The sequence below is a fragment of the Bufo gargarizans genome, chromosome 5, assembly GCF_014858855.1.
Source record: "Bufo gargarizans isolate SCDJY-AF-19 chromosome 5, ASM1485885v1, whole genome shotgun sequence".
Taxonomy (NCBI): Eukaryota; Metazoa; Chordata; class Amphibia; order Anura; family Bufonidae; genus Bufo; species Bufo gargarizans.
This window is the reverse complement of record NC_058084.1, coordinates 402,869,591-402,893,262: the sequence shown is the minus strand read 5'-3', so window position 1 is coordinate 402,893,262 and position 23,672 is coordinate 402,869,591.

The following is a 23,672-nucleotide window of genomic DNA, read 5'->3' as shown; positions in this document are numbered from 1 at the left end:
TTTTCAATTGTATTTTTATACATATTACATCATCAAATTTTGTGTTGATCTTTTTAGACTTGATAAAGGGATCTGCGTACCCCGAAACGCGTCGTCTTTGCTAATCAAAAATAAATAAATACTTTGTATCCTCAACTGGGTTGTGAATTGCGCCTTGTGTCCATCCGCTCACTGCATGAACCCAGTGCAGACGAGCCCCCTCCCCATGCTCCTTTAACATTGACCTCCACAGTGCCTGCCCCTTTAACAGTGACCTGCACAGTGCCCGTCCCTTTAGCAGTGACCTCCACAGTGCCCGCCCCTTTAACAGTGACCTCCACAGTGCCCGCCCCTTTAACAGTGACCTCCACAGTGCCCGCCCCTTTAACAGTGACATCCACAGTGCCTGCCCCTTTAACAGTGACCTCCACAGTGTCTGCCCGTATAACAGTTATGTCCACAGTGCCTGCTCCTTTAACAGTGACCTTCACAGTGCCTGCCCCTTTAACATTGACCACCCCTTTAACAGTGACCTTCATAGTGGCCACCCGTTTAACAGTGACTTTCACAGTGCCCGACCCTTTAACAGTTACCTCCGCACTTTCTGCCCCTTTAACAGTGACCTCCACACTGACTGCCCCTTTAACATTGACCTCCACAGTGGCCTCCCCTTTAACATTGACCTCCACAGTGCCTGCCCCTTTAACAGTGACCTCCACAGGGCCTGCTTCTTTAACAGTGACCGCATCTTTAACAGTGACCTGCACAGTGCCCGTCCCTTTAACAGTGACCTCCACAGTGCCCACCCCTTTAATAGTGACCTCCACAGTGCCCACCCCTTTTACATTGACCACCCCTTGAACCTTGACCTTAATAGTGGCCACCCCTTTAACAGTGACCACCACAGTACCTGCCCATTCAACAGTGACTTACACAGTGCCCGACCCTTTAACAGTGACCTCCACACTGACTGCCCCTTTAACAGTGAACTCAACATTGCCCATCCCTTTAATACTGAATGCCCTTTTAACAGTGACCTCCACAGTGCCCACCCCTTTAACAGTGACCTCAGCATTGCCCGTCCGTTTAATACTGAATGCCCCTTTAACAGTGACCTCCACAGTGTCTGCCCTTATAGCAGTGATGTGCACAGTGCCTGCTCCTTTAAAAGTGACCTCCACAGTGCCTGCTCCTTTAACAATGACCTTCACAGTGCCCGCCCCTTTAACAGTGACCTTCATAGTGTCCACCCCTTTATCAGTGACCTCCACAGTGCCTGCCCCGTTAACATTGCCGCCCCTTTAACAGTGACTTCCATAGTACCCGTCCCTTTATTGGTGACCTCCACAATGCCCGCCCCTTTAACAGTGACCTCCACAGTGTCCACCTCTTTAACAGTGACCTCCACATTGCCTATCCCTTTAATAGTGCCATCCCCTTTAACAGTGACCTCCACAGTTCCTGCCCCTTTAACATTGACCACCCCTTTAACAGTGACCTTATAGTGGCTTCCCCTTTAACAGTGACCTTCACAGTGCCCGCCTCTTTAACAGTGACCTCCAGAGTGCCCGTTCCTTTAACATTGACCACCTGTTTAACAGTGAACTTCATAGTGGCTTCCCCTTTAACAATGGCCTCCACAGTACCCGCCCCTTTAACAGTGACTTCCACAGTGCCGCCCCTATAACAGTTACCTCTGCAGTGCTTGCCCCTTTAACAGTGAACTCCACAGCGCCCGTCCGTTTAATAGTGGTCCCTGCCCCCATGCATGTAGCAGTGTAGTTGTGCAGTCATACATCATATGACTGAATATTTAAAGGGGTATTCCCATCTTAATGATCACTGTTAAATCTGTTAATGATTTAACAGTGATCATTTTTCTAAATATATTTAATTAACTAATTCCCACCCCTTAGAAGAAAATAAACATATACTTACCTGACTGTTGTCTTCCCTCTCCCCTGGTTACGGCCACCGCTCTTCTCAGGAATCGCGGTGGCCGCGCTTGCACAGACGACTTCTTCTCTTCTCCCGGCCGGCCGCGTGCAGTCCCGAAAGCGCACGCCGAGGCCGCGCATGCGCTATGGTGATTTCTTCCTGGCCAGTATAGTATACTTGCCAGAAAGAAGTCACCAGGGCGCATGCGCGGCCTCGGCGTGCGTGTTCAGTCCAGCGTGCGGCCTGGTCGGGAGAAGACTTCAATCAAGATGGAGCCCGCCCCCTGCCGAGTGCCGAAACCAGGAAGGGGACAGCGTGCCGGGAGCAGGTAAGTATGAAATAGCGTGTTGAGAAAACCCCTTTAAGGACCTGCGAACTTCTAAAACCTGTGATCAGTTGTTATGGCAGCCTGGAGTAGGACCTGCGAGCTTCTATTGGCTAATAAGGGACATGGTCGCGCATAAAGAATGTCTAGACATCTAGACAGACAGAAACTCATTTTTACATACACTAAGCAAAAATATAAACGCAACACTTTTGGTTTTGCTCCCATTTTGCATGAGCTGAACTCAAAGATCTGAAACATTTTCTACATACACAAAAGACCCATTACTCTCAAATATTGTTCACAAATCTGTCTAAATCTGTGTTAGTGAGCACTTCTCCTTTGCTGAGATAATCCGTGCCACCTCACAGGTGTGGCATATCAAGGTGCTGGGACAGCATGAATTTTATTTTTGGGGCCATTATCTTAGGTAGGGGCTCATTTGTTGCGGGATGAGGTGACGGTTAGATTGGTACTATTTTGGTGGGCATACACCTTTTTGATCGCTTCCTATTACACATTTTGTGATGTAAGGTGACAAAAAAAATGGTTTATTTAGCACAGTTAGGTCATGTGATATTTTTATAGAGCCGTTCGATAAGGATGCAGCGATACCTTTTTTTTTTTTTACTTTATTTGGGGGAAATGACTTTTTTTTTACTTGAAACTTTTCATTTTTTGGGGGGGAAAACTTTTTTTCACTTTATTTTTTGTCCAACTTTGGGACTTCAACTTTTGGGGTCTGATCCCCTTTACAATGCATTCCAATACTTCTATATTGGAATGCATTGGCTGTATAAGTAATAAAGTGTGTATTACTCATACAGCTTCCGGCCTGTGAGATCCAGGGGCTGGATCTTACAGGCCTGTCTCCGGAAGACAGCGCCGATGCCTAAGGAAGGCATCGTGCTGCCTTCCATGCCATCGGGTCCCCGTAACAAACGCACGGGGACCCGATGGCACTGCCCGCCTCCGCAACCTCCAGTAAAAGCTACAAACTGCAGGTCTGAATTGACCTGCGGTTTGTGGCAATCGCAGACACGGGGGGGGGACCCCCCCCCCCCCCCCCCGCGCATTGATCCAAGGTGCCTACTCAATGATTGGAGCAGGCACCTTGTTCTGATTACCGCCCGCCGCGCAGCGGTGATCGGAACTACATAGGATGTACAGGTACGCTCTGTGTCCTTAAGTACCAGGACACCTGTATGCCCTATGTCCCAAACAGGTTAAAGGAATTCTGCACTTTGTTTAAACTGATGATCTATCCTCTGGAATGATCATCAGCATCTCATCGACGGGCTCCGACATTCTCTCTCTCTTATTATTCTGGCATTTGGCAAATAATAATAATTATGGTAATCCTAGTTGACCAAAAACATAAAAGATTTATTCAGATTTCCTGTCAGATATTGAGTAAAATATGCATATGTGTCTTTTTCTATAGTGCATGTAAACCTTTGGTTTCAACTGTATATAGTGTGTGTATGTACAGTATATATACACACACTATATATGCATACAATTTTATATATATATATATATATATATATATATATATATATATATAAAGAAAGTCCGCAGCACTCCTTAAAGTAAAAAATGTGCAGTTTATTCACACATGTCAAAAATAGACAAAGTTTCGGTTCTCTCACAGAACCTTTCTCAAGTCAGCTCACCTGACTTGAGAAAGGTTCTGTGAGAGAACCGAAACGTTGTCTATTTTTGACATGTGTGAATAAACTGCAAATTTTTTACTTTAAGGAGTGCTGCGGACTTTCTTTATTATTTATCCGTCCTGGATCGAGGGACCAGACCGGGTCTTTTTGGCCTAAAAAAAAAAAAACAGCCAGCAATCTCAGATGGGTGTGGTTTATCCTCCATCTGACAGAGAAGCTGGGGAGTTTCTGTGTTTTGGGACCTGTAAAGTTGTGCTGTGCTAAAGGGCTGAGAGTCGCAGACCGGGAAACAGGCTCCCTAAAGCCTGCTGTGGACTGCGGGTGGAAAACTGCTAATCAGGTGAAAATTCTGTTCTATGGATATTGCATGGTGTGAACAAACACCAAAACTGTGAACAGTCATTTTGTTTTACGTTATGTGTGAATAAACACCGAACTGTTTAGGTTAAAGACTTTGTGATTGCCTCTATACTGCGTCCGCTAGCCTGTCTACCAGACCAAAACCCCACAATTGGTATCGGATGTGGGCAAACGCACGTTTTTTGTTTTTCCCGGGCACAAGTGCATGTCCTACATTAAGCTGGCAAGGTTACGACCCATGTCCCCTGACGAAATAGAGGCGGTTGTAAAAGCCCTCGTGGAGGCTAACTTGCAGCAGCGGGAGGCTAACAAGCAGCAGGAAACTAACCAGCTGCTATTACATGTCATGGCATTGCAAGCGGCTGGAGCAACACAGAACGTCCATGATGCCCAGAAAGCTGTCTGTGCGGCGATCCCTAAGATGTCTCCCTTGGATGACGTCGAGACCTATATGGCGATGTTCGAAAAGGTGGCCGTGAGGGAGAAGTTACCCCGAGACCAGTGGGCTGAGGTCTTTGCAGCGTTCATGGCCTCTGTGCCCCAACAAGTGTTTTTTGATCTTCCCAATGATCAAGCAGCCAACTACCTGACTGTAAAAGGTGAGATCCTAGCGAGACTGGGGTTGAATGTATTGGTCCAGACTCAGCGGGTGCACAAGTGGTAATTTGACTCGGCTGAACCCGCCAGACCACAATATTATGACCTGCTACACCGGTTGCAGAAATGGCTGCAGCCTGACATATTGACTCCAACTGCTGTGCTGGACCGTCTGTTGACAGATGTGTTTTTGAGGGCTTTGCCATACCCTTTCCAGCACTGGATTGGCCAGGTGTCTAATGCCTTAGAGGTGGTCGACCTGGTGGAGCGCTACGAGGCCACCAGAAATCTGCAGGGGGGTTCTTTTGGGAGGGGGCCAGTCAAACCCCTGAAATCTCCACCCCAGATCCGGCAGCCGATGCCAGCCAAACCCGCCCGGGACGTATCCTCTGCAGACCCAGCCACAGTGGTTTGTTGGTGGTGTCACGAGCCTGGACACATAAGGGCCGACTGTCCCCATCGGGGTGAATCCATGGATACCAACTATGGCTACCGACACTCATTGTATGCCAGGAAGCTGTGTGCCACAGGTACCTACGAGACTGTAGACAATAGCCACCTGTTCCAGGTGGATGTGGGGGACACTCTGGCTGTGGCACTGCTGGATTCAGGGAGCCTGGTGTCCGTGGTAAGAGCTGCACTGATGTGGCCTGTCGAGTATACTGGCCGAAAGGTCAGCATTGTGTGCATTCATGGGGACTTAAAGGACTATCCCACCGCCCTGGTCTCTATATCAACAGTGAAGTGAAGAATCCCAGCAGACGTGACTTTGTGCTCATTAGGAATTTATTGCAAAGTAACAATATGTCCCATGTTCTTCACTTCATTAAACGAGGAATTGGTCCTGTCCCGTGCGGCGTGCATCAAGCGAGTGCTGGCCGATTTATCTTTATATCTATATCAACAGTGGCCGACAGGTGGAATCATGAGGTGGCTGTCACCATGAAGTTACCATATAAACTAATTATTGGGAGAGACTACCCCGGTTTCCCGTCACTATGGCCGAACACGAAAGTTACCGATAACCGTGAGACAGATGTGACTCTAGCAGAGTGGCCCTGCTCAGGGGGGAAACCAGAACCCTGGGAACCTGAGTCCGAAGGGCCAGCGGTAGGAGTGACCGCCACTTTGGTGGAAGAGGGGGAGACAACACAGCTAATTGTGATAGTGGGAGACATGGAGGACTTGCCGCCAGGTCCAGAGCCTGCTGACCTCAATGTCTCCGGGAATAATTTTGGTACTGCACAACATCGGGACCTAACCCGAGCCTCGAAAAATGTATTAATAATAGATGGGGAACCACAACAACTGGGGGCAGAGTCGGTGTTTCCCCGTTTTGTGGTTCGTCAAGAGATGTTGTATCGAGTAAACCAGCTGTGAGGTGAATCCATTGAACAGTTGGTGGTGCCCCAGGCTTATCGCAAACTCGTGTTAGAGCTAGCACACCAACATATTCTCGGGGGTCATCTGGGAATGCAAAAGATGCAGGACCGGATTCTACAGCGGTTTTACTGGCCCAGTGTGTTCAGAGAGGTAGAAAAATATTGTAAGTTTTGCCCAACCTGCCAGATAACGAGCCACCAGCCACATTTCCGTAGTCCCCTGGTACCCCTCCCGATTATCGAGGTCCCGTTCGAGCAAATCGCTATGGATCTAGTAGGCCTGGTACCGAAGTATGCTAGAGGACACCAACACATTTTGATTGTAGGCGGTGCCACTTCATCAGCCAAACTAATAGCTAAGGAGTTAATGGAGATGTTTTCTCACGTGGGTCTGCCTAAGGAGGTTCTGACTGACCAAGGGACCCCATTTATTGCCAAGGTCATGAGGTAACTCTGTAAGCTGCTCCAGATAAAACAGCTATGGACGTCCGTGTATCATCCGCAAACGGATGGCCTGGTAGAGAGGTTTAATCAAACATAAAAAAATATGCTAAAAACAGTGGTCTCTAAGGATGGGAGGGTCTGGGACCTTCTTCTGCCCTATCTCATGTTCTCAGTGCGAGAGGTGCCCCAGGCCTCTACTGGGTTCTTGCCCTTCGAACTGCTATACGGCAGACACCCTCACGGTCTGTTGGACGTGGCCAAAGAGGCGTGGGAACAACAACCCACATCGCACAGAAGTGTTGTTGAGTATGTCACCCAGATGCAAGGACGGATGGAAACTGTTTTACCTCTGGTTAGGGAGCATATAGGCCCAGCGCAGCGAGCCCAGAGTAGGATCTATAATCGGCAGGCTCGGGTCTGGACCTTTAACCTGGGTGATCGGGTATTGGTTCTGGTACCAACCGTAGACATTAAGTTCCTAGCTAGGTGGCAGGGGCCCTACGAGGTGCTTGAAAAAATTGGAGAGGTAAATTACAAGGTACACCAGCCAGGGAGGTGAAAGCCGGAGCAGGTGTACCATGTGAATCTGCTCAAACCCTGGAAAGATAGGGAAACCTGTACGGAAGACAGCCCACGACCAGGGTTCCTAGGGAAAGTGGTTTCGGCCTCTCTTTCTGAAGCAAGGGAAGCGGCTGCCACAGTAAAAATTGCTGAAAGCCTCTCCTCTAAACAGGCTCAGGAACCCAGGGACTGCATTAGTCGGAACACAGCTGTGTTCTCGGACCTCCCTAGACGCACTTCCATAAACCGACATGACATTATCACTGAGCCTCAGGCAAAAGTCCGGTTAAAACTATACCGGATACCTGAGGCTCGGTGACAAGCCATTGCTGAGGAAGAGTAGCTAATGCTCCAGCTAGGTGTCATCGAGGGGTCAAAAATTGAATGGGCCAGTCCGATTGTCTTAATACCCAAGCCAGACGGGACATTGCGGTTCTGTAACGACTTCTGCAAACTAAATGAGGTGTCCAAGTTTAACGCATATCCCATGCCCCGAGAGGATGAGCTTATTGAGAAGTTGGGCCAAGCCCGGTATTTTTCTGTGTTGGACCTCACCAAACGGTACTGGCAGGTACCCTTGACGGAGGCTGCCAAGGAAAAAACTGCTTTCATCATGCCAGAGGGGCTGTAGCAGTAGAAGGTATTACCCTTTGGTCTACATGGAGCTCCTGCCACGTTTCAAAGGCTAATGGACATTGTACTCTGTCCACATCGTCGGTACGCTTCGGCGTACCTTGACGATATCGTTATCCATAGCACTGACTGGGAAAGTCACCTACCTTAAGTACAGGCTGTAGTGGACTCCCTTAGGAAGGCTAGCTTAACCGCTAACCCAAAAAAATGCACGATAGGGTTAGAAGAGACCAAGTACCTGGGGTATGTAATTGGGTGCGAAACTATCAAACCTCAGGTAAACAAAATTGAGGCAATTATGAAATTAGCCCCGACCTGTCACTACTCTGCAAGTAAAGTCGTTCCTGGGTATGGTGGGGTACTTTATGAGGTTTGTCCCCAATTTTGCTACAGTCGCCGCACCATTGACAGGCCTTTCGAAGGGACGCAAGTCAGTGACAGTTCAGTGTAATGAGCAGGTGGAAAAGGCTTTCTCCACTTTGAAGTCTACCCTGTGTAGTACCCCGATGTTGGTGATGCCTGACTTCAAGAGGGAGTTTGTGGTACAGACCGATGCCTCTGAAGTAGGCCTCGGAGCTGTACTCTCTCAGGACATCAATGGGGAGGAACATCCTGTTGTTTTCCAGAGCCGGAAGCTTACCCCAGCCGAGACTACGTACAGTATAGTGGAGAGAGAGTGCCTGGCCATCAAGTGGGCACTCAAGTCTCTCCGCTATTATATGTTGGGAAGAAAGTTCCGTCTGGTGATCGACCACTCCCCTGTCAAGTGGATGAGCCAAGGAGAGGAATGCTCGGGTCACCAGATGGTTCTTATCTTTACAAAACTTCAAGTTTTCCGTGGAACATAGGGCAGGCAAGTTACAGGGAAACGCAGATGCCCTGTCCTGGGTACACTGTCTGGTTTATTTATTTATTGTTTATATATTGTAGGGATTCGCTCGGGTAGGCAGGGTAGGCGGACGCAGTACAGAGGCAAGAATGCGGTAGTAAAACAAAAGTCAGTGTTTATTCACACAACAAGGAAAAAAATAACACAAACACTTGGCAGAGTCCTGGTGTTAATTCACACCACAGGAATTCCTTGTGTTTTTTCACACGGCCCAAAGTCCACAGAACGCAAAATAAACACGTCACCTGAATATCCACAGCAGGCTTTAGGGCGTCTGGCTTCCAGCTGGTGGCTCTTATGCAGCTCCTAGAGACACTGAGCCTTCACAGCTCCACTTTCACTTGGAGGAACATACCACACCCAGCTGAGCTGCTGGGTGTGGAACCTGGCCTGGACGTGGGGAACAGCCACCCACCCTGCTCTTTGGCTGCTCCCAATAAGAACCGGCCCGGATTGGCTTTTCAGCCACACTAAGAATAAACAGTGTCAGCGAGCACTAGCTTCGGCTGACACACAAAATAACCGGTTCTTATCTCACCGAGGCCAGGAACCTCGGTGACACGTACCTTCCGTCAATGACGGACCCTTGCGCCTTCCTACATACCTCCCCCCTTTGTTCAACCCTGAGGGGGTGAACACACGCCAGTCAGTGTACTCGGGACAGGGCATCTGCATTTCCCTGTAACCGGCCTGCCCTGTTCTACTGTGAACGATAAGAACCACCTGGTGACCCGAGGTGTCAGAGGCAGGGTGCCGGCTATGCGATTCTGCTCCTGGCACCTGCCTCCTGTATTAAAAGTTAAAGATGACCTTATATGGGTTCGGACCAGCAGGCTACCCAGAGCGGCATCCAGGGATGTCCCAGAACTTACTATTATTCCTGGGCGCCGCTCTGTTCGCCCGCGGTGAGCAATGGGGGCAATGGGGAGGAAACAGCAGCTTCTCTAGTGGGCGTTCCTTCTCCCTGCGCTGTGATTGGACAGTGCTACAGCCACGGGAAAAGGAACACCCACTAGAGAAGCTGATTTCTCCTCCCCATTGCTCTGATAGTAATTAGCATATGGAGCAGGACTGCAGGAGATGGTAATGGTGCACAGGCGCACAGCAGGCGAACGGAGCGGCGCCCTGGAATAATAGTAAGTGCTGGGACATCTCTGGGCGCCGCTCTGTGTAGCCTGCTGCTTAAAGTCCGGACCCATGTAAAGTACTATCATTGGTAGCGCAGTGCGCCCACCCCTCCTTCGCACCTCTCTCCCCTCCTCCGCCCCTCTCTCCCCATTGGTGGCAGCCTTAGCAGCGGCACAGGGGTAGGGAGAGACAGCTTCCTTCTTCCCTGTGCTGCTGAGAACATGAGTGCGCTGACAGCAGCAGCGCGCTCATGTCCTGTGATACTAGACTGCACAGCAGCGCAGTCCAGTATCGAAAAAATTTAATCGCGGTATCGTATCGATACCGGGACAAAAGTATCGATTGGGTATCGAAATTTCGATACCAGCAACAACCCTACAATATACAGTATAGTTCATACACCATGTTGTACAATATGCAGTATAGTTCATATACCATGCTGTACAATATACAGTATAATACCTACACGGTGGGGTTATTGTGTATATTGTACTGCATGGTGCATGGATTATACTGTATATTGTATGGCATGGTGTATGGATTATAATGTATATTGTACGGCATGGTGCAGGGATTATAATGTATACTGTACAGCATGGTGTATGGATTATACTGTATATTTTACGGTATGGTGTATGGATTATAATGTATATTATACTGCATGGTGTATGGCTTATACTGTATATTGTACAGCATGGTGCAGGGATTATAATGTATTCTGTACAGCATGGTGTAGGGATTATACTGTATATTACACAGCATGGTGCAGGGATTATACTGTATTGTATGGGATGGTGCAGGGGTTACACTGTATGCTCTTTGATGTGACAATTATCATAGGTTTTCCTATCGCCTACCTTGGATGGCGCTGTGCCCAGCTCTGAGCTGACCCCGCTCAGCAGCTGCCAAGGCTTAGAGGGAAACACTGGTGACTGCTTTTGTGAATTCAGGTTCTTCGGGACAGCTCAGGGATAGGTTCCGGTGAACACCCTGGCTTTCTTGTAGGTACAGTCAAGGGTCTGCATTGGCCCCCTTCCCCTTTTCAATTGTACTGTTTTCCCCAAAAACGTCTTCTGTTGTCTGATATCGTAATCACTTCCATATTTCATCATTACAGTCACACATTCCACACAGTCCACAGTCCATTTCAACAACTCCTTCTTGGTGTTTTTTTTTTTTTTTGCGGCCCCTATGCAGAGCCATTCATTTCAATGAGGCCAAAGAAAACCAGAAATGACTCTGTGTGCATTGCATATCCATATGTCCGCGAGTCCGTTCTGCAAAAAAAATAAAAAAAAATCCTATTCTTGTCCATTTTGCAGACAAGAACAGGCATTGTTACAATGGATCCACACGGATTGTTTTTTGTGGATCCGTGTTTTATGGTCTGCAAAAAATACATACAGTCCTATGCATGAGTCCTTAGTCCTCAGCAGAGAAAGGTTCCTGTGTGGCCGGGCCATCCTTTTTAGGGCAAATACCCTGCTTTCTGGTAGGGACAATCCAGGAAGAATTTGTAGAGTTGTTTCTTCGCCACATTTCCTCAATAACCAGTGGGGTTTAGGTTACAAATTTCATAATTATCTGCAAATAAAATAGGAAGAAAAAAAATTGCAATTGCAGCAGCTATACGTATACTATTGGGAGAGCAGCCTGCTTCAGGTGCCAGTTCAGGTTTTTTTTTTTTTTTTTTATATTGGGGTGACCGTTGGAAGGAGGGCGTTCTAACATACATGTTAACAATAGGCCTAAATTTGTCTACCAAGTGTTACCGTATATTTAAAATGTTGTCTACCACACACTCTGCCCTTTCTGTCCCCTAGACAGTCCTGAAGCTTTTGTCTGAATAGTTTGGCCTTGCTTCATACACATAAACAAGCCTTGGCTGATGGAAATTAAGTATTATCAAAGTTCATTGGACTCCAAAAGCGTAGAACAGAACTGGGTCACAATGAACTTTAAAGTTAAAGGGAACCTGTCACCACAAAAACCTGGGTAATCTGCAGGTAGCATGTTATAGAGCAGGAGGAGCCGAGCAGATCAGTGCAACTTCGCTACCATAATGGGGGCGCAATCACGGAAGGGGAGGAAGCTATATATACCTGCCACTACAGTCTGAGCCATTATCTACTGGGGGCACCATGGGGGGGGGAGCTATATATGTAGTGTCCCACTAGGTAAATGTGGGCACTACACAAGGGTTAATATGTCTATTGCATTAATGTGATGTTTTATGTTCATTTCCCTGTGTTATCTGGGTATCAGGCCTGTTAGGGTGTAGTTCAGCCTCCTAGACATTAGAGGGAGCTAGAGAGCCCTGAGTATATATAGCAAGGCCCAGACAGGGAGGAGTTAGTGCAGTCCAGATGGCTAGTAGTGTAGTCTAGCCAGCCTGAAGTTCCTGAGTCTATGTTAGCTCAGAAGAGTCACCCCATGAGTTTTCCTCCTGGGAGAAACCTGCAGTTCCCACAAGCAGAGCAGAGCCAGTGTACCAGCTAATCAAGTAAGCTGAAGGGCAGAAGGGACATTGAATTAAGGCAAGTGATATATACCTGAGGAAGATTGCTACCAAGGATAAAAGCCAGCATTTGGGCATACGGGCCTTGGAATACAGCCAGCCAGAATAACTGAGGAATAGTTCAGCCTGGTCTGGGAAGTGTTGATTGTTACCCTCTGAGTATCTTGCAAAGAACATTTGTCTGCCATTTATAAAGAGCCTGCTAATCGTTATTGCTTCAATGTGGAACTGAAACTGAACTGTACAAAGTTGAACTGTTGTTCCAGTAAAGCAAAGTTTGGTTTACCATACCACCGTGTTCCTCAATTACTACAACTATAAATCGGTGTGCCACCGTTACAGGCACTGGCGTCACGTTTCTTAAAGGGACCTTGTCCCAGGCACACCTGCAACATCCAGGGCACCTCAGCCACCATAAGGCCCGGTCCCTATATACAGAGTGTGCCCCAGAGGACCCCTGTGCCAGCCTCACCTTCACTGCTGTACGCCTGCCCAGGATTTTCCTACAGAACTGAGTAACCCTCGCTTGCCCATAAACCCTGACCTCACAATCAATTATTGAAAAATTGCTGGGCCAAAGAACTGTAATAATTTGCGGTGTGAAGATTATATTGCATGGACTGTTTTGCTGCTTATTTAGTCACCCCTTGCTGTCAGTGAATAGACAGCGTCTTTGCTCAAAGATGGCCGCTTAACCTGACTGGATTATTAGTGCGCCTTGTTGTGCCTGTTTGGCGCGAAAAAGACAAAGAGAAGGTACTGTCCAGCCTGCAAGGAGGAAAAACGCCGCCCTGTCTGGAAAGAGGATACCGCCTACCTGGAATCCCGGAGCTCCAAGAGGCCGCACCTACATTCTGACGCTGTGTGTGGGACTCCCGTCTGACGTAGCCGCGTATCTCGCGAGATTTGAAGCGAGCACCGCCGGAGTAAGTATAAACTTTACCATTCACCGGCCCCTTCGTATAACTGTACCGAGGAAGTCTCGACCCTTGCCAGGAGACCGGGGAAGGTCCCCCACTAGCAATAAGAGACTTGACCTGGGGGAAAAATCTGTCCATACTAGCCCCGGTCTGCTCCGCAGTTTCTTAAAGGGCCATACTCACTCCATCACCTCCTTAACAACGCTATGTCCGCACCTGAGAAAGCGGGACAGGCGTGACATCAAGCCTGATGCCACTGACCATGCGTATTATTTTGGGGCCCCCTGGTTCCCACGATATTCGGAAGCCCATAAATTAAAGGACTTTAGAGACCAGATCCTGGCCTTATTCCGGCTCTACCCTATCTCTGCTGAACAACAAATGGAGATCCTCCTAGCTCAGTTAGAAGGGGCCGCCCGCAGGGAAGTCATGTCATGAAATCTGTACTGTCCGGATCCGGGATAACCGGCCGGTAATTCTGCCTCCAAATTCCCAGATCATCCTGTGGTGTCGTGCTGTATTAGGGATGCAGGGCCAGGACTATCAAGCCCCAGTGGAACCTATTCAAATTGAGAATCATCCCTTTGTGCGAACAGCCAAGAGTCTGGTGACCGTGTCTCAAGGTAAAGTGCCTGTCCGTTTAATTAATTTTGGTGATCACCCCGTTACTCTTTTTAAGCACTGCCCCGTTGCTCAGCTTTTCCAAGTGTCTTTCCAGGATGTGATCCGTCTGCCTGCCACGGAGACGTTCCAGACAGCACAGAGCAGCAGCGCCCCAGCCAGCGCCTCTACAGTATCCTGGTGGGAAGAACTTCATGTGGGGAATGAATCCACCCCGAAGGAGCAAATCAAGGGAGTTCTGGATCTGGTGAAAGAGCACCACAAGGCTTTTAGCAAGCACTCCATGGACTACGGAGAGGTCAGTGTAATCAAACACACCATACCCACTGGCTCTCATCCGCCTATCAAGGAGAGATAAAGACCCATACCCCCTACTACCTATCAGTCTGTGAAGGAGATGATACAAGAGATAAAGGACTCTAACATAATCCGGGACAGTCATAGTCCCTGGGCTGCTCCCCTAGTTCTTGTCCGAAAAAAAGATGGCAGCATAAGGTTCTGCATGGATTACAGAAAAATCTATCAAATCACCCACAAAGACGCTTATTCATTACCACGCATTGAGGAGTCCTTGACTGCCCTGGGGTCATCAGCCTACTTCTCCACTCTGGACTTAACTAGCAGGTACTGGCAGGTACCTATGGCCCCAGAAGATCGCGAGAAGACCGCTTTCACTACACCTATGGGCCTGTTTGAATTTAATTATATGCCGTTCGGACTGTGTAACGCTCCAGGGACATTCCAGCGGCTGATGGAGCGTTGTTTAGGCCATAGAAATTTTTAAACTGTACTACTATACCTGGATGACGTCATTATATACTCCAAGACGTATAAGGACCATTTAAAACACCTGGCTGAAGTATTTCAAGTCCTTGCTAAATATGGCCTTAAAATCAAACCGTCCAAGAGCCACCTGCTAAAACCAGCAGTAAAGTATCTAGGGCACCTTGTTAGTGCCGAAGGAGTCCAGCCTGATACTGATAAACTGGCTGCTGTCCGTAATTGGACTACTCCCACCACCGTGAAAGAGGTGAGAAGTTTCCTCAGTTTTGCAGAATATTATAGACGCTTCATCCCGCATTTTGCAATTGTGGATCCGATCCAGGAACTCCTAAGGGGGCATCCCAAGAAGAGTCCAAAGACTCCGATCCCTGTTGAATGGAACGAAGAACGGGAGATTGCCTTCCAGTTCCTAAAGAAGAAGCTGACTGGACCCCCTGTCCTGGGTTACCCGGATTATCAGAAGCCGTTCCACCTCTACACGGATGCCAGTAAAAGAGGCCTGGGAGCCGTGTTGGCCCAAGTGCAAGATAACAAAGAGAGGGTGATTGCCTATGCCAACAGATCCCTGAGGGGAGCTGAGAAGAACGATCAGAACTACAGTTCCTTCAAGCTGGAGTTCCTTGCCTTAGTGTGGGCTGTGACTGAAAAATTCAAAGACTATCTCGCTGCCACACCGTTTGTTGCCTTCACGGACAATAACCCCCTGGCACATCTGAATACAGCCAAGTTAGGGGCACTGGAGCAAAGATGGGCCTCCCGCCTTGCCACCTATGACTTCACAGTGAAATACCAGGCAGGCCGCTCCCATGACAATGCTGATGCCCTGTCTCGGCTCCCCAGATGATCTAAGGGATGCCTGGGAAGAAGTGGAAATGCCGGCGTTTTACAACAAATTTACTCAGCAAGATAATATTCGCACTGAAAACCACTCAGCTGCTGATCCTTCCTCATCAAATATTCCTGAGTCCAGGGGCGAACAAGAAAGGTGAATTGAGCTCCAGTCTGAAAGTAGAGTCCTCGGTGAACTGCTCGACTTCCTTACTAGTGGGAGAACTCCTGAGAGAGTCCGCAGGAAGAGTGCAGACCCAGAACTAATGAGACTGTGGAGACATCGCCGCCAACTGCCAGTGTCCTGTGATAGGATATATCAGATCCTCATACCATGTCGAGATGCCAGTCTGGTGTTAGAAATGTATCACAACTAGTCCGGACACTTCGGAGTGCGGAAGACTGAGGCCACCATTCGCAGGAGATTCTATTGGATTGGGATGAGAGAAGACATTGAGAAATGGTGCAGAGAATGCACTGCCTGTGCCGTGGGGCGAAGTGAACGCCATGACCAGAGGGGCGCCTCTCCATCCTATCGTGAGTAAAACTCCTTTAGAACTTGTTGCTATTGATTATGTGAAGTTGGAGCCCAGTCGCTCAGGGTATACTTATGCCATGACCATTATTGATCACTTCACTAAGTTTGTCGTAGCAGTGCCTGTGAAAGACCTGACAGCTAAGACTACAGCGGAGGCGTTGTGGAAGCATTTCCTCCTGCCCTACGGCTGCCCAGAGAGGATCCTCACGACCAAGGGTCTGCGTTTGAATCACAGCTGTTCCAAGATATGTGCCTGCTGCACAATTGCCAGAAAGTCCGGACTACCGCCTATCATCCGCAAGGTAATGGACTCTGTGAAAAGATGAATCAAACTCTCATTGAAATGCTGAGAGCAGTACCCCCTGAGACAAGGCTACTCTGGCCTACTCTGCTGCCACAACTCATGTATAACTATAACAACACAGTTCACTGCTCCGCTGGGTACACACCTTTCTATCTGATGTTCGGCCGTCAAGGGAGGTTGCCTGCTGACCACTCCCTAGATGTACAAGTGCCTGATGTCAGCAATCCACTACCAAAGACTGAAAGACGTCTCCTCAATGCTAAGGAGATTGTTCAGGAGCGCATGGAGAATGCCCGAGAACCACAGCAAAGAGACTATGACCTGGCTGCTCATGCGGAACCTCTAGCTCTAGAAGACATGGTGTGGTTGAAGAACAACCATCGAACCAGTAAATTGGACAGTAAATGGGAAAGGATCCCATATGTCATTTCTTCCATTCCTAATGCTGAGGCTCACATTTATCAAATCTCCAGGGAAGGTAAAGGCTCCCAAGTTGTACATAGAAATCGTTTAAAACCCTACATAGTAGGAGAACCTGCAGCAGAGGACATTAAGCCGGAGTCTCCTGAGCCCGAGTTGCCAGTCCAACCTGCTGATCCTATGCAGGCTATTGAGAACCTAATGCATGACAAAGATCCACTTCATTGGTTTCTCATGCCCTGGTTGAACTTGGTGGTACCAGCTCCAGTTCCTGCTAGTCCTCAACCCCAGGTCAACCTACCTCAGAGCGTACCTGAAACAGCCCCAGAAACTGTGAACTCCTCTGACCCTCCTGAGCCAAGGCAGGAAGAACCTTTGCCAGTAAGGAGGTCCACGCGGTCTACCAAGCGGCACCCACCTGTGAGATTTGGAGACTACATTATGGGCCCAGGTAGCCCCTCACAGGAAACCCCTGTTTAACCATCTACAATCCCCGGGTATGGACTAATTTTGTTCTTTGAGCCTCCAGGAACTTATGTTATATTTACATTTTCTATCATTATGGACTATCCTGGTTATCCTTGACTCGCTGTACCGGGTCAGCGCCCCCCCCCCCCCCCCCCTTATACTATCCTGAGAGAAGAGAACGACCCCCTTTTCACCGCACTTTCCAGTGGGACTGCTTGATATTTATTCTGCTAGTATGGTGATTGCTATATATGCCTGTTTTTCGTTTTGTTTTTCAGCTTGCAGTTTCCAGCTGGGCAGGCCCCTTATGTTGTAGTGTCCCACTAGGTAAAGGTGGGCACTACACAAGGGTTAATATGTCTATTGCATTAATGTGATGTTTTATGTTCATTTCCCTGTGTTATCTGGGTATCAGGCCTGTTAGGGTGTAGTTCAGCCTCCTAGATATTAGATGGAGCTAGCGAGCCCTTAGTATATATAGGAAGGCCCAGACAGGGAAAAGTTAGTGCAGTCCAGGTGGCTAGTAATGTAGTCTAGCCAGCCTGAAGTTCCTGAGTCTATGTTAGCTCAGAAGAGTCACCCCATGAGAAGAGTTTTTCTCCTGGGAGAAACCTGCAGTTCCCACAAGCAGAGCAGAGCCAGTGTACCAGCTAATCAAGTAAGCTGAAGGGCAGAAGGGACATTGAACTAAGGCAAGTGATATATACCTGAGGAAGATTGCTACCAAGGATAAAAGCCAGCATTTGGGCATACGGGCCTTGGAATACAGCCAGCCAGAATAACTGAGGAATAGTGCAGCCTGGTCTGGGAAGTGTTAACTGTTACCCTCTGAGTATCTTGCAAAGAACATTTGTCTGCCATTTATAAAGAGCCTGCTAGTCGTTATTGCTTCAATGTGGAACTGAAACTGAACTGTACAAAGTTGAACTGTTGTTCCAGTAAAGCAAAGTTTGGTTTACCATACCACCGTGTTCCTCAATTGCTACAACTATAAATCGGTGTGCCACCGTTACAGGCACTGGCGTCACGTTTCTTAAAGGGACCTTGCCCCAAGCACATTAAACACCTGCAACATCCAGGGCACCTCAGCCACCATAAGGCCCGGTCCCTATATACAGAGTGTGCCCCAGAGGACTCCTGTGCCAGCCTCTCCTTCACTGCTGTACGCCTGCCCAGGGTTTTCCTACAGAACTGTGAGTAACCCTCGCTTGCCCATAAACCCTGACCTCACAATCGCACAACCCCCCGCCAGGTCTGGCGTGCTGCATATATACCTGCCACTACAGTGGGAGCTATTATCTTCTGGGGGCACCAAGGGGGGGGGGGGGGAGCTATATATACCTGCCGCTACAGTGGGAGCTATTATCTACTAGGGGCACCAAGGGGGGAGCTATATATATATATATATACCTGCCACTACAGTGGGAGCTATTATCTACTGGGGGCACCAAGGGGGGGGAGCTATATATACCTGGCACAACGGTGGGGGCTATTATCTACAGGTGGTACCAAAGGGGGGAAGCTATATATACCTGGCACTACAATAGGGGACATTATCTACTAGGGGCATCAAGGGGGGAAGCTGGCATAGAAACATAGAATGTGTCGGCAGTTAAGAACCATTTAGCCCATCTAGTCTGCCCAATATACTAAATACTATGGATAGCCCCTGGCCCTATCTTATATGAAGGATGGCCTTATGCCTATCCCATGCATGCTTAAACTCCTCCACTGTATTTGCAGCTACCACTTCTGCAGGAAGGCTATTCCATGCATCCACTACTCTCTCAGTAAAGTAATACTTCCTGATATTACTTTTAAACCTTTGCCCCTCTAATTTAAAACTATGTCCTCTTGTAGCAGTTTTTCTTCTTTTAAATATGCTCTCCTCTTTTACCTTGTTGATTCCCTTTATGTATTTAAAAGTTTCTATCATATCCCCTCTGTCTCGTCTTTCTTCCAAACTATACATGTTAAGGTCCTTTCCTGGTAAGTTTCATCCTCCTCTCTCCAAAGTATTAATATCCTTCTGGAGATATGGTCTCCAGTACTGAGCACAATACTCCAAATGAGGTCTCACTAGTGCTCTGTAGAGTGGCATGAGCACCTCCCTCTTTCTACTGGTAATGCCTCTCCCTATACACCCAAGCATTCTGCTAGCATTTCCTGCTGCTCTATGACATTGCCTGCCTACCTTTAAGTCTTCTGAAATAATGATCCCTAAATCCCTTTCCCTAAATACTGAGGTTAGGACTGTATCACTGATTTTATATTCTGCTCTTGGGTTTTTACGTCCCAGGTGCATTATCTTGCACTTATCAAATCCTTTTCCATTTGGTGTATCCCTTCAGGAACATCAACCCTGTTACAAATCTTTGTGTCATCAGCAAAAAGACACACCTTACCATTGAGGCCTTCTGCAATTTCGCTGATAAAGATATTAAACAATATGGGTCCCAGAACAGATCCCTGAGGTACCCCACTGGTAACAAAACCTTGGTCTGAATATACTCCATTGACTACAACCCTCTGTTGCCTGTCCCTCAGCCACTGCCTAATCCATTCAACAATATGGGAGTCCAAGCCCAAAGACTGCACTTTATTGATAAGCCTTCTATGTGGGACAGTATCAAAAGCCTTATTAAAGTCTAGATAAGCGATGTCTACTGCACCTCCTCCATCTATTATTTTAGTCACCCAATCAAAAAAATCAATAAGATTAGTTTGACATGATCTCCCTGAAGTAAACCCATGCTGTTTTTCATCTTTCAATCCATGGGATTTTAGATGGTCCACAATCCTCTCCTTAAGTATGGTTTCCATTAATTTCCCCACTATTGATGTCAGGCTTACTGGCCTATAGTTGCCCGATTCCTCCCTACTACCTTTCTTGTGAATGGGCACAACATTTGCTAATTTCCAATCTTCTGGGACGACTCCTGTTGCCAGTGATTGGTTAAATAAATATGTTAATGGTTTTGCTAGTTCACTGTAAGCTCTTTTAATAGCTTTGGGTGTATCCCATCAGGCCCCTGTAACTTATTTGTATTCATTTTAGACAGTTGACTTAGAACCTCTTCCTCTGTAAAGACACATGCATCAAAAGATTCATTAGTCTTCTTTCCTAACTGAGGTCCTTTTCCTTCATTTTCCTTCGTAAAGACTGAACAGAAGTATTCATTGAGGCAGTCAGCTAGTTCTTTATCTTCTTCCATATACCTTTAATTTGGTAATTCCTTGTTTTAGTTTCCTTTTTTCATTTATGTATCTGAAGAATGCCTTATCGCCTTTTTTCCCTGACTGAGCTAATTTCTCTTCTGCCTGTACTTTAGAAGCTCTTATAACTTGTTTGGCCTCTCTCTGCCTAATCTTATACATTTGTCTGTCATCCTCGTTTTGTTTTTGTTTTTATTATTCCTAAATGCTATCTTTTAGTTTTTAATGATTTTGGCCACTTCTGCTGAGTACCACAGTGGTCTCTTCCTTTTTTTTGCTTTTACTGACAAGCCTAATGCAATTTTCTGTTGCCTTCAATAGGGCCACTTTTAAGTAGTCCCATTTCTCCTAGACTCCAATGAAACTGTTTGATAGGGACTCGTATACCACTAATCTAATTTTAGAAGAGTCAGTTTTTCTAAAATCTAAAACTTTTGTTTTTGTGTGGTGTGACTCAGTCACTGTACTTATAGTAAACCACACTGACTGGTGATCACTAGATCCCAAGCTTTCCCCTACAGTAATATCAGATACCAAATTCCCATTTGTGAATACTAAATCTAAAATGGCCTCCTTCCGGGTTGGCTCCTCCACTACTTGCTGTAGAGATAATCCCAGTAGGGAATTTAGAATATCCGTACTTCTGGCAGAACTAGCTATTTTGGTTTTCCAGTTTACATCTGGAAGATTGAAGTCTCCCATAATGATAACTTCCCCCTTCAATGTCATTTTAGCTATTTCCTCAACTAGTAGATCAGGCACTACAGTGAGGGCCATTATCTAATGGGGCCACCAATGGTGGAGCTATATATACCAACAGGTGGTGATATATGTGTATAAAAAAATATATATATATATATATATACACACACACACACTACAGGGGCGTTATTTTTGATATATATATATATATACACACACATACATACATACATACATATATATATATATATATATATATACATACATACATACACTGGCACTACAGGGGCATGGAGGAGCATTATATACCAAGAGCACATTATTCTCCCCTCTATAATATAGCATGCATTAGAATATATTACATTAAGGACACATGGAGGAACAGATTGGCCTAATAGCGGTTTGTTGGCACCATATTATGGATTTATCCATCATGACCAAGCTCATCCAATTTCTCTATACTTTCTAGGGTATACAGTTCCTTCAGAAATGTTTTGTTATAGAGAGACTCTCTGCTGTGGCTAATAATTAGTGCACAGTCCCTTTTGATTACCACCACATGTTCTAACCCCCTAGCAACCCTTCAAATGGATTTAGAGTTTGTACTGCTAAATCCCCATGTTTCCATTTCCCTGGGCAAATGCTTTACAGAAGGTCAGTCCCATCATATAACCTCAGTTCAACTCTGCTGCAAGATCCACTCTAATGACGTGTGCCGCTGTATGTGTGAACAGCAGACACTATCAGCCACAGGGTTAACAATTCCAGTGCCGGTATGGCGGTACAATATTTCCAGTGGAAGAATGATGTAGCATGGTCTTAAATGCACAGAAGCTCTGAACTAGGCATTTATATCTGTCCTGTGACCTAAAATTGTCAATACAGTAAAAATCAGATCCATCTATTGCACCTGTGTGCAAATAATATTATATCATTTAGCCAGGAGGTAAAATATTTGAAGAGAATGAGAGCATATTACGTATTCCTGCAGGTCTGCCATCTAGATAAAACTATGTGTATCCAGGGGCGGCCCAATGAATATGTTCTGCAGAAATAAGATGAATCCAGCAGGTTATGATCTCCTTTCATGATGGAAACTGAAATCATCTGAAGCCAGGCTTGCTATAGTCTCACAACAGGAATTCATAATGTGCTAGAGCTACAGCTGGGTGTCAGTAGGATAATATATAGGCCAGGTAAGAATTGTGTACGAAAGGGCTAAAAATTCTAGCTTTTCTTCTGCCTGAGGCCAAAATTGAAATGGCCCACTTCATGCCAAATTCTCAATCCAACCTCTCCCCCAAGCCCTACTGCTAAAGGCATATTTGGATGAACATTGCATACTGCACTAAATATCTCTTACATGCAATGAAGACTCCAATAATAATAATAATGATAATGCCCCCACAGTACTCCTAGTATTTATAATGCCAACATAATGCCCCCAGTAGAACTAAGGTCCCCTATCGTACCTGCCCCCAGCAATAACAAGCCCCTCTATAAAGAAACCCTTTAGAGGCCCCAGTAGTTATATGGCCTATCTATAAGGCACGTCTATAGAGCCGGAGTAATAAGGTCCCCTACATTGTCCCCAGTAGCTACAATGAGGCCTGTATTGGCCCCACTGTTTATAATGTTACCTGTAGTAGCTCCAGTAATTATAATGCACCCTTCACAAGCCCAAGTATTTAGAAAGCCCCATTGTAGTCCCCCCAGTATTCATAATGTCGCCCTGCAGTGCCCCCTGTAATTATAAAGCCACCCACAGAGTATCCCCTTTATTATAGGGGATGTAGTCCACCCTGTATTAAAGTTCCCCTCCTGTAGTGCCCCTGTATTATAATTCTCCCCTTTTAGTCCTACCTGTAGTTATGCCCCCCTGAAGTTATAAAACCACCCACATAGTGCCCCCTGTATTATAATGCCCCATATAGAGCACTTTGTATTAAAATTCTCCTCCTGTATGTAATAATGGTTCCTGTACTTACCGCCACAGTTCCGGGCTCCGTGTTTGGAAGTGATCAGCTGCCGATGTTTCCCCATTCATTGCCGCAGTCCTGGGCTGTGTCCTTGCAGGCATCATCCTTCTTGGAATCCCCTCCACAGTTTCCTTCCAGTCCTGGGCCCAGAATGTTTTCCAGCCTGTTCCCTGTAGAACTTCCTTTAGGGTTCGGCACCCGTCACTTCCCTTTATGGGTTTAGCATATGTGACCATGCTGACCAATCCTAGTCCTCTTGCACCTATATAAGTGGTCTAGCCCCCTTCCCAAGTGCCTGAGCATCAAAGGTCCTTGTGTCCCATCTGGATCTGCTGCCTTGTCCGCCAATCCTCCTCAAGAGATAGAGTCTTTCCCTCAGATTGTTTCTCCCCACTATCAGGGGTACTGTGAACAAAGAGGGGTTCACTTAGACATTGCCCTTGGAGGCGGTTGGTCACGTGGC